This window comes from Saccostrea echinata, unplaced genomic scaffold, assembly GCF_033153115.1.
Source record: "Saccostrea echinata isolate AGI-Se365-2 ecotype Australia unplaced genomic scaffold, CSIRO_AGI_Sech_v1 ptg000032l, whole genome shotgun sequence".
Classification (NCBI taxonomy): domain Eukaryota; kingdom Metazoa; phylum Mollusca; class Bivalvia; order Ostreida; family Ostreidae; genus Saccostrea; species Saccostrea echinata.
In genome coordinates this window covers 6457824-6470652 of record NW_026889781.1, presented here as the reverse complement: position 1 = coordinate 6470652, position 12829 = coordinate 6457824, and the positions used below count along the sequence as shown (strand labels likewise).

The 12829-nt window shown below is 34.1% G+C and overlaps 1 long non-coding RNA gene across 1 annotated transcript; it reads left to right on the top strand.

Annotated features, from left to right (window-relative positions):
* Positions 1 to 222: 222 nt before the first annotated feature.
* On the top strand, positions 223 to 12219 carry LOC133198012 (uncharacterized). Its single transcript, XR_009722486.1, has 3 exons — positions 223 to 336; positions 11732 to 11986; positions 12088 to 12219. It is a non-coding gene; the product is annotated as an uncharacterized LOC133198012 (long non-coding RNA).
* Positions 12220 to 12829: the final 610 nt, after the last annotated feature.

The window sequence follows — 12829 nt, the reverse complement described above, 5'->3', positions numbered from 1 at the left end:
ATGTAGTGACAAAAAAAATGACGAATGGTACTCCAGTTTCACATGCAAGCAAACTATTCTCAACGCAATATTTGTCTTGTATGTAAAGAACTTTTTCCATTTCTTTAGAAAATCTGGCTTTTCTGGAGCCCACTTGGCAGAGTTCATCACATGACGTCAAACAATCCGGTCCTAATAAAGCTGTTGACGGATTGAGAACAGACCTATCATATACCGGGGGGGAGTGTAGTGTATCAACTGATAAAAAGACCAATGCCACCTGGTGGGTTAACCTCACAGACATTCGAAGCATACATAACATAGTGATCTACTACCGGACGGACAATCAGGTTTGGGGTATGTATATAAATACATTACAGTTTGGATTAGCTGTGTAAACAATTAAGGAAGCTGGGATAGTTGAATTAATAATAAATGATGATTCAAGACCTTACTACATTAAGGCAGTAAAAACGACAATTATAGTATACTTTGCGGTGCAAAATTGGACAAAAAAGTCATTTCAACTTGAAAAGATATTTATGAATGATAGTTATGTATGTCATTAAGAGTTATTTCTCTTATTATAGTATCAGTGAACCTTAATTCTTTCAAATAATTATATAAGAAATCTCGAATTTTAAAGGCACAGTGACACCAATGTCAGAGGGTATTTCTTTTTATTTAAGAAAAGAAAAAAAAATAACGTCACAATATCTCTTTTATCTCTTTTTATCCAACGAGTTGTGTGTTTTTTTTATCCCCGAGCCTTGGCGAGGGGATAAAAAACACACAAAGTCATATCCAACTACAAATCATGGGAGATTCTTTTTATCCCATGTTTAATACTTCACAACCAATGTTTAACACTGTTTTATATAGGACTCCACTTTATTTTACTTCATCATGCTAACGCAAAAACCATTGTGACGTCACAACTGCACTTAACTGTGGGTTATGAAAAAAATATCCAATGAGTCATATCCACGGGATAAAGGGGTAAACATTGGATAAATAGCGATATCTTTTATTCTGCTTATATTCTCGAATCCTTAAATACTCATAAATGAATAAACATATAAACTCACTACTAAGGCATCAGTTTAATCTGCTTTAGTTCAATTGCATAATAATAAGACATTCGAAGCAAAAATGTGTAATTTTAGATTTTACAATTGCGATGTACATATGTAATTGCTGTTTTAATACCATTTTTATCATGTAATTCGGGCAAACGATATTCTAGTAGAATTCCTTGATAATGTGACGTGCTTTGATAGATTTATATTCAATCTGTTCACAGTGCAGAAAATTATCAGATATTTCCTTCATGAATATAAAAGTAGAATTCTTCATCTTGCAGTTCTTCCATAAGCCAAAATATTTTTTTTCCCCTATAACATGGATTTTTTCTTCGTTTTCACTGTTATTTTCATAATTTTAACAGCTATTTCGTGTAAAAATAGATTTTAAACAAATCCGCATTTTACTTTCCTTGACTTACAACTATGTTATAAACCCTTTTCAACATTGCATTATATTAGTATATACAACCTATTTTAAAATATCCAAAGAATAATTAAAGGTTTGGTACCTAGAACAATTACATCACTCCATAAAAATGGAAATACGATGATAAATCTAAAAGTATGGATCTAGTAATATTTAGCAGTAGATGAAAAAAAAACTTAAAAACCCATCCTGATTCAGTAAAAATATTTTTAAGAGTTTTTTTTTTTTTTTTTTTTTTTTTTTTTTTTTTTATATATATATAAAATAAGGTATGGAAATAAGAAGAAAACTTAACAATGATATGGTCGTGCTATGAAACATGTTAAAAAAGTCAATAATGTCGGTTTCATCACTTGTGTTCCTTTGTTACTTGGACTTTTGCAAAATTCCTGTCACATGTACTTTAATTGGTAAAGAGATGGGTGAACATGATGAGCGATAAGCCTAAAGTGTGACAAACATGAAGTTGAAAAATTAAATTTCAATTATATCAAAATTTTCCTTGATATTTCGTCTAACATTAAAATATACTTTATGTAAAATCTCTACAATTTGCAAAAATCCCTCAAAGATTGAAATTATTTGCCTGTGAAATATTAGACACACACTAAAGAGTGCAAAAAGAGTCATTTTCGCATACTATAACACTATTTTTCGATATGAGTGGGTCTTCGCTCCACCTTTTTGAAATTTAATTCTCAAAGTTTGCATAAAAAATATACATGTTTTGGTTACCAAAAATATGGAGCAATGACCCACTATACCTTAAAAATATACTTTTATGACATAACATTCGCATCTTTTCGAGAAATACTTGAAGTCCATTAAGTCAAGGGTCATAACACAAACATGATTTAAATGTCACTGTTCGTCAGGACTTGTGTAGTTTAGTGGTTAGCGTGCTAGTCTCGAAAGAAAATGATACTCAGAATTTTTATTGTTAGGGTTCGAATCCCACGAATACCACATTAATTTTTTTAATAAAAGAATAAATTTTTCCTCAGAAAAGTTTTGTTTATCACAATTTCATAAATTTCAATAATGAGAACTTTACTTTAAATATTAAATTCACAAACTGAACATGATTTTTATATTTCTGAAGCTATAGGCTTTCTGCACGCTATGTTCGCCCATCTCCTTTATAGATCCTTATCCTAGCTATAAGTCCCGTTCTCGTTAGGAAAGATCTATGAGCAAGAAAATTGTCTTCGTTTTTATTATTTGATGGGAATCTTGATGCATGTTTTGCTGATTATCATTAAAAAGATTTAATGTTACTGTCAAAAACACGAAATTTCTTACTAAGATTTAAAATATAATGTTTAGTTGTTTTATCATTCTCTTACTTTTCAATCTTCCAACTTTACAATCTTCCAACTTTTCAATCTTTCAAATCAGAATATCGTTCTTCAAGTTAACATGTAGGATTTTATTTTCCCTTGGACTAAAATGTCACGCTTTCACTGTTTTTTAACTTGCCGTATTTCTATGTCCTGCAGGTGAGAATATACCCGATTAAATGGCGAACACATTCTCTAGCTATTTCCATATAATTCAATAATGGTAATATTTTTTAACCAAGAATAGCGGCCCATTTCACAAATGTCATCAGGTTTGTTGTCTGCAACATTTGTACGTCTAAATTTGTTCAAAGTAGACAGAAAAAAAATTAAAATAAGAGCAAAGCTTGTTGCAAAGCAAGGAGTAGGTCTTGCGCCAGGGCTGGGAGATGTTGAAAACCTTGAACCTACCAAATGACTAGGCGAAAGTCATAATACAGCCTAAATTTGTAACTGTCAAGCATGGATTCCTATTTTTTTTTTTTTTTTTCAGGAAAAGATATGGCTTGGACAGGAGTTGTATTTTTGTGGAAGTTAACTTGTACTTGACAAAAAGACCTTAGGTCAAGGTCATGACACATTCTCACGTTATAAACAATCTTTGTTTGAAGTATTTACTTTCAATTTTTCACCATTTGAATGTGATGGGCAGCAAATTAATGATTACATGTATTACAGTTTCTCTACCAGTGACGTTGAACTTGTTGAAATGACCTTTCATCCACTTTTTTTCATTAACCTACGTTCCTACCATTTTTTTTTTATTTTTAATAAATTTATTTATTTATTTATTTATAGCCAGTGGAATGCTAAACATTGACAACTTTGATGTATTGAATGCTTATACACGTATAAAAATAGATTTTGAATCAAGCAAGTTCAAAGAATAGGTGTTCCCCGCTTTTAGTGTCTTAGTGGTTGGGATGCAGTTGCTTACCTGGGTAAATTTCAAAAAGACTGTGGTCTAAACTTAAGGTCAAAATCCAGAGTATATGTACATTCGGAAAGGTCTTGAAACATGTAATGCACATCGAATATAAAAGATAATCTTCTCTCATTTAAAAGTTATCACAGTGTAAATTAGGTCAGACTTTAAGGTCAGGGTAATGAGGTTAAAAATCACAGTATATTTAGAGATGTTTTGTCACAGGAAATGCATGCACATGTTAAAATGAACACCCTCTCTTCTCTCACTCAGAAGTTATATCGTCGTCCTCGTGGGGCAGTGTTTGCTCTAAATCCCGCTCTGTTTGCTCTAGAGTCGCTAGTGATTGATAGATTTACGTCCTGTGCGGATCATGGAAACTCTCGTTTTCCTTTCTTTTATCAATGACTGTGCCAAGATAGATAATTACAATTACGTAAGGAATAATTTTTATTGCTCTTACATGTGAATATGTAAATTTTATACAAGGCAACATCCTTTTAAAATTCTGAATACTGATCAGAAAGAAAAAAATCCTGCAAGAGCGGATCCAGTGGCGTGAGGGAGTTAGGGTATCAGACCCCCTCACCATGGAAGTTTGCCTATTTCAGGCTTGGTGACCCAGACCCTGCTTTAGAAATTTGCTTATGGGGGTATACTTTCATAATTTACACCTTAATATATCGTATTCTTGCTGATTTTGAATTATTTTTAATGTTTAAATTCAGAAAAAAAATTCTGCAGGTCGCTGATTAACCCCAAGGCCACAAGCTGCGATACTCAAAATGCCGCCCTTGAAACGAGGTGAAGGTCGCTAAATTTTTACCATTTATAGCGCTTTGTAACACCTGTAACATCAGCAAAGTATTTAAAGACTTGAAGCTTACTTGCAGAGGAATAATTGCTTGCTCTTACGTCTCTTCGAGATTTTTTTTTACTGATAATGGAACACCACTGTCTGTCGCTGGAAAAAAAAGCACATTAAGACCTGCACTCAGCATATACTGCCCAGGCCCGTAGGAAGCAATTTCAGTTTGGGGGGGGGGGGGGGCACAGCCATACATTTTCAGTTGAGGGGGCACTATCAACTACCAAAAATTTCTTGACAAGCAAAAAAAGGTCATCAGACGTATTTATTGAGGGGGCACAGGCATATAGTAGCTTTTTTTTAATATAGTAATCTATATATCGGCAAAATTATTGGGGGGGGGGCACGCCCCCCCCCCCCGTGCCCCCCCCCCCACGGTTCCTACGGTCATGCTGCCATTGAGCAGAGCAGTGAGGGATCTTTATCGTGACAGCATGGGACCTGGGTTTATCAGTTTTTATCTTCTGTTTTCTTCAAAAGAATTCTAGAACGTCACAATGTAAATTCTGACTTAAACCTATACTGTTTCTTGCTCCTGGGATCAGTCTTTCAGATCACATTCATTCCAATAACAGCATTGGATTCGAGCTCATGACGTAAAAGTCCGCGACTCCAGAACAAAATGCTTAATGGTTGCGTATAAAAGTTTAACAACTCCCACTGAAGGTCGTGATATTAATTTAAACATTAAATATCTAATTATTCACTACTGACAGTATGTGCTCATGACATGTGCGATCAGCAAAAGATTTTCGAATGTCCTTCGAAACCTTCCTCGTATGGATGTAGTAGCTATATGTAAGCATTATTAAGGCAAACATCCACATTTAGCCCCCCACCCCCCAAGACTCCCCCTCTAGCTGGAAAAATGACCTGGATCCGCCTCTGATCCTGGACCTTTTATTAATTTTTAAAACGCTTTATGTTGTATTAACAATAATAAATTCAACTCTAATAACCCAATTATATAAGATTCTAATTATTTTTATAGGGTATGGTAGAATTCATTGTAACTATATTAGTAATTATTTTTAATGCTAAACATGCTATACATGGATATGGCGAGGCATTTTAGACAACTTGTAAATCCTAGTAAGAGCAATCGTGGGTTTCCGACCACGTTAAGGTCTCGGTGCAATATAGAAGTTGCATTGATACGAAAATGTTATACTTGATAATACATGTGCATGTTTATATAAATGAATGTAGCATATAAAAGCATTCTCTTAAAGGATACGATAAAAGATAATCAATAATAATTTTTGGTGGCCGGTAATAATGCTCTTTAAAGGGGACCAACCTCCTGAAAAAAATGACAAGCCAAAAAAAGAAAGTAAACTATCCAATCTCTAAAATCCTATTTTGTGGGGAGGGAAGTGAGGGTGAGGGAGGGGAGTAAGCCTCCTCTACCTTTTCGGTACATTTTTTTTCCTTCAAAAGCTGGAAGGCCTGTGTTTGACCGTACAGTAACAAAAAATGTGTGTTTGTGTTTGTGTGTTAGGTGGTGGTGGGAGGGGGGTGGAGGGAGGGGGCAAACAGCATCCAAATCAAAATTTGCATTTCAAACCAACAGTCAAAGACAATTCTGTGAAAAAAATGGGGGGGGGGGGGTAATGGCTTCCCCACGTACCACGGGCCTCTTTTTTTCTCGACTTTAGCCGACTTTCCAACACACTGTCAAAAACGACAAAGTGGACAATATTAAATCATTTTAAATATCCCGCGCTTTGTAATTCTTATCGGTAGGTTTCCAAACTTTCACAGACCTAACCGAAGAAATGGAATTTTGCTTGACACTGATAGAATCTCACAGCCTATAGATTTCTTCAAAATTCTCTTTCAGGAGGAGTTTTTTGAGACTTTGGCAGCCAACAAACTTGTATGCAATACATTTTATTTTTTTCTATTTTTTTTTTATTTTTTTTTTTTTTTTTTTTTGATAATCCGAATATCTGGTCCCCTGTAAACTGATTTTTCTTACATATAATACTTTTTTTCTGATAGTTTCTCATAATATTGCATTTCAGATTTCAAAAATTATATTAAATAACCTAAAAAGAGAAATTTTAAGCCCTAGCATTGGGAAATTTTATATATGAAATGTTCAATATTTAGAAAACTTGAAATATAGGATCAAAGTGTATTTTATTCTATTTTGTCAAGAATTTCTTACCGGAGTTTGATATGGAAAAATAGAGCAAACAACAGGAAAATTATATCTGATTTTTTAAAAAATTAATGAGTCCAGTATGCAAATCTAAAAATCAGTGAGGAAACCCCCTTCAACAATTCATCTTGCATTCTATATGCAAGATATTTTTATCATGACATCTTGTAATCAATCAAACATTTCGGTATAGATCAGTGTAATCTTCTAATCGGTGTTAAATTTAATCGCGTCATTTTACATGCATAAACATTTCTCTTAAGAACTGAGAGGGTGGTAGGGGGCATGCATCCCCCCTCCCCAATAATTATGCCGATATATTATACACCTATTTACTGGCTATGAGGACATAGCAAGTTTATTGTCCCCCAAGGCAGCACCTACTGTAAACCAACTTTTATTCGCGACGACTTTATTTCGCGATTTACCGAGGGTAAACTAGTTCGCGACGATTAATTTTCGCGATCAAGTCTTTTTTGATCTGTTGTTAATCGAAAGAGAGACTTTAAGGACCGTTCCGCGGCGAGAAATATTCGCGATGACGAGGCTCTCGCGAACCTCGCGAAAATTTCTCGCACGCGAATAAAAGTTGGTTTACAGTATTTCCCGAGGCGCTTTATTCTTTACTTGTGTCATGTCACGATCGGATAAACCCAGAAAAGTTCCGAAATGAAAAGCGAGGGAAATCGAATCGTTCGATAATTATTTCACCATGGGCAAATAGCACAAAAACAATTTGACAGTAGAGGCTGTGTAGAAAAATATAGCAGGTTTATTAGTCATATTTTTATATAGAAAAAAATTCACAGAGGTATAATATAGCAATAATATAGCATACTATAGAAGACAAAGCAACTTTATGTGTGTACCCTCTTATTCATTCCGTCTGATATTTTTTTTGTCCCCACCCCAATTAAAAATGTTTTGTCCCCACCCAAATAAAATTGCTACTCACTGACCTGTAATTAATAATTAGTTGGGACTAAACATCATTTTCCCGAACGCAATAAATTAAGCTGGGATTCGACCTTCTAAATAAAAATCTTGAGAACTCAAGTTAGAAAAAGCCTAGTGCATAGCAATGCTGGAATGAATCAGGTTTTTGAGCTCCTTGGCTTATTGGAAAATTGTTGCATCTTAAATGACTGTTAATTACGTAGGCGAATCCTGAAACTTTTGAGTGTCTTTGCCATTTTCTTCTTCTTTCAGAAGGTTGCTTGATTGTCCTATTTAGAAATGTTTCAGATTATGTCGTGAAGGACAATCTGTTGACATAAACTTTTAAAGATATTCCATCCAAATAATCAATGTTTAAAGAATTCTTGCGACGATTTTGCACATAAAAAATGCATCAAAAATAGATTGATTTGGTCAAAATGGCATGTAAACAGATACGTACACGGGGGTTTAGAAGTAAATAACGTTAATATTGTAACTGATTTATTAAGAATTAAAGTTTGTTAACCCGCTATGGCTGCTTTATTTTCATCAGTTTAACATCTTAAGGCAGATAATCTGTTGTTCGCTAATCCTGGTCGGTCTTTCCTCTGTCAATATCTCACTACGCTACTGATAGTAGTCACGTGATACCATCGTGGTAGTGTACTTCTTGTCATTAAATATTCTGACGTATATATACAATGATAAATATCGGTGGCTTTGATAATTTATGAAAATTGCATTTTCCAAAAAAGTCTAAATTCCCGAGAAATGAATTAAGTGCTTCCTTACCATCCCCGCGAGTCATCTAAAATTTGATAAAAGGTAGATAATTTCTGACGGAAGTGATTTTCCAAAAACGGAACTGCCGGAATCAACTTCAGATAAAAACACATCAAATCTGAAAATTTGAAGGACATTGAACGAGCAATCTCCGAGAAATCTTCTGCACAAAATTTGTTAAGAATAAAAAAAAAATAAAATAAATCTATATATATATATATATATATATATATATATATATATATATATATATATATATATATATATATATATATATATATATATATATATATATATATATATATGTAATGATTACGGAATTTTAAGGCACGACCATGCAGATTTCTCAGTTAGTCACTGTTGACATCACGTGACATTAGTAGGGTATATATACCGAAACTTCTCAGTCGTCTGTTGTTATTGTGAAGACCAAGCCGAACGGTGAAGACGAGTGTAAGTGTAGTAGTTACGGTTATTAATTCCTCGCCTGTGTTACAGTTTGAGAGTGAATTTGGAAGGCCATTTGAGGTTTGACAAACCAGATATAAGGCCTGCCACGAAGAGGTTGTCCTCCAGTAAAGAGGCTAGCCATAAAGTTAGTTCTTCTGCATTGGCTGACCAGTCCGTCGTCCAGGCTGCTATACTCATTGTCCGTCCTGAATAAGGCATCCTACAGTGAGTGTAGTGGTTGAAGGGCTATCACATATACTGTCCGTCCTGAATAAGGCAACCTACAGTATATGGGGTAGTCTGAGGGCGACTGGGCTCTATTTTAATTAGTGTTAGGGTAGGACTACCATTGCTTGCCTCCGATTGTTATATTGATTTACCATTTGATTATTATTTTACCTAGATAAGGTTAGGACATATTTGTATATTTCGGCAATCCACTTAAATCATACCAATCAGTTTTTAATCAGTTATTGTTGAACACTCCAAACCCTGGAATTGACCAGGTACGACCCCTGTGTTTAATGTAAATACGTTACAAAAATATGGTGGCAGCGTCGGAATTTGGGGTTGCATTCAATCATTAAAGTTTATATATGTTATCTTTTTGTCTTTGTTGATTTTTGACGAGTAATTTATTTTTGAAAATTATTGATATGTCTGAGAGTGTAATGAATGCTGAGATGACTGCCTTAGAGCAGGAAATAAGTAGGATTCAGGCTAGTATTAATAAAGGTCAAGCAAGGACAGTCGCCAGAGATTCAGGACTGCCTGAAAGTAGGCGGACTACCATTGATGACCAAGATTACACGAGTGAGGGCGCAAGACCAAAAACTGTTAGGACGAGCACCCTACCAAACATGTATACTAGGCCTGACAATCTTAGCGATTTAAGAAGAAGTGATAACGGCGAGCCAGATAGGTCCAGACACGGTTTCCCTTTGTTGAATGAGACAAACATTACAACACGCCGCCCTGAGAATATCACACAGGCAGACAAACGGAAAAACGCCATAGTGAAACCAGATAAATTTGATGGAAGTTCGTCATGGGCTGATTTTAAGTCTCACTTTGATGTCTGTGCAGAACTGAACAGATGGACTCTGGCTGAGAGGGGGATGTACTTTGCCGTTGCTTTGAGAGGTCAAGCACAGAGTGTGCTTGGAAATCTACCAGCGGTAGACAGATGCAACTACAGACTCTTACGTAAAGCATTTGAAGAGAGATTTTTGCCGTCCAATCAGACAGAATTATATAGGGCTCAGTTGAGGGAAAGAAGGCAAAAGCTACAGATACATTACCAGAACTTGGACAGGACATGCGTCGACTGGCAAACTTGGCCTACCCAAACGCATTTACATTTTAAAAGTAGAGTTTGGACAAAGTTTGGTTACATGTCCATCTATAGATGCTCGAGATGGCTTATATGATCATCTTATTTCTGTCTTTTATACAAGTAAATATCTGCATTATTGTTGAGGGAAAAAAAACAAACCAAAGTATCAAACAAATTGGACATAATTATAGTTAGAAATAAAAGGATTCAGTAGAGAATAGTTATATATGTGATTGACCATATTGATATAAGCAATGAACCTTTCAATTAAACTGCCAATTGTTAGTTTTTTTTTTTTTTTTTTTTTTTTTTTTTTTTTTTTTTTTTAACTAGAATTAACACAGCATTGAAAGTTCACTATTGTTATTACTCAAGTTGACCCAGCTTAAATACACCTGTGTTTTATTATTATTATTTATTTTTTTTAATCAAAGTTGCGATTTTTCACATACACATCACAAAAGTACATTTGATAAAAAAAAATTCACTTGCATATTTTAAAGATTTACATTGAAAAAGAAATTCCCTCTCTCTCTCTCTCTCTCTCTCTCTTTCATATATATATATATATATATATATATATATATATATATATATATATATATATATATATATATATATATATATATATATATATATAGCCACACAAGGCAAATTGCTAAGCTGCTAAAGTATTTTGAAATGACTATTGAATATAGCTAGCATGAGAGGATTCACTCTCTGCATAATCAATGGACCTTGTTATAAACATTTCTGAAGGCAATAAAAAAAGATATAGCTATATATATAGCATATAAACAAAGTTGCACACTGAAATATATTCACTGAATATCATCAAAGACCATGATTTTACGCACTTTTTTTAATCATTGTAATCATAAAGTACTCAAAAAGAAATCATGATTACAAGACTTTTCAGATTAATCGATTAAATTACAATTACTTGTAATCAGAAAAACAGATGATTACTGATTACTCATAATTACAATGCAAACTGTAATCGATTACAGCTACCCCATCCCTGATATATAAGTGAAAAGAAGAAACAATAGAATAATAGAAGGGTCTTCCGCTAAAGACGAAAGACCCTAAAAAGAATGTTAAGAATAATCTTAACCAACACAATCAGCAGATCTTCTCTTGCAAAGGAAGACCTTAATAATACTAGCTTGAATTCAGCATTTTGATCATATATTCTTGTTTATAATGTATGTCTTTCACACTGCAGTCTTCGAGCAAATAAAACACTTATTAGGTTTGTATAAATGAGTAACTAAATGAGTAAATGAGTAACTGAAATATATCGTTTGTAAGCTTGATCAACCCAATATAGATATTAAGTAGCAAACTTAATAATTAATAGCCTATTAAGTGAATTGACACGATAAACCGAGTTAATATGTATTGGTCAGCTTCAAATTTATATTTTTAGATTCATCAAATCAATATACGGGAAGATTTAGGGGATTCTACGTGTACATTTCAAACACAACACGCATGCAAGATGGCCATTTATGTTTTCATGACAGAAACTACACCAATGCCACAATACCAGCAGTCGCCAACATAACCTGTCCTGTACATGGACAATTTGTCATCTACTATAATGAAAGACCTGCAAAGAACAGTTACACAACTGGACACTCTCTGTATGCTTTTACTGAACTTTGTGAGGTCGAGGTATACGGTGAGTGACATATTATGTTGACTTAAACAAAAAAAAAATAATAGCGTGGGTATATATCAATCAAAAGTATATTTAATTTTATTATTATTTGTAATTCTAAGGTTGCTCAAGTCCTAGACATTACGGATCTGATTGTTCAAAGACATGCCCCATAAACTGCAAAGAATACTGTCACATAGAATCAGGAAATTGTCTTCAGTGTTCTCCAGGTTACAGAGGCGAACGGTGTGAACAAGGTAATTAGACTTATAAATAAAATACTTTAAATCTACTTCAATGGGTATTTATCTTGCCTACCTCATTGTGTATTCCTTTAGAACTAATGTCATGAAGACCTTGAGGAGACGAATATGTCAGAGGCTTAAGTACTCGAGGGTTCAGTAATTTCTTTCACAAAAGCATAATTGCAAGACCATTAGTGTTGAGAAAATAGCAACTATGTAGCATGACTTGAAAAATGAACACACAGATAACCCTTATACACAAACGACCTGAGGTTTTATACGCTGCAAATCGATCTTTTTAAAAAAATGCAAACCCGTTTTTTTTTTTTTTTTTTTTTTTTTTTTGTTGTTGCAAAATGCTTAAAACAAACTGTACAGGCGCGGATTCAGGAATTTTTTCCCGGGGGGGGGGGGGAGGGGGAGGGGGGCTCCATCCCAGTCAAAGAAAAAAAAGTTTTAACCCAAAAATTTCTTGACAATCAAAAAAAAAAAGGTGTAATCCATTTCCCAAACTTGAAAAACACGTATTTCGTTGTGGTGATGAAGGGGTCCACGTTTTCTAGGGGGGAGGAGGGTCCAAAGTCATTTTTTTATTTGCTTCACTATATACTTTTAATAA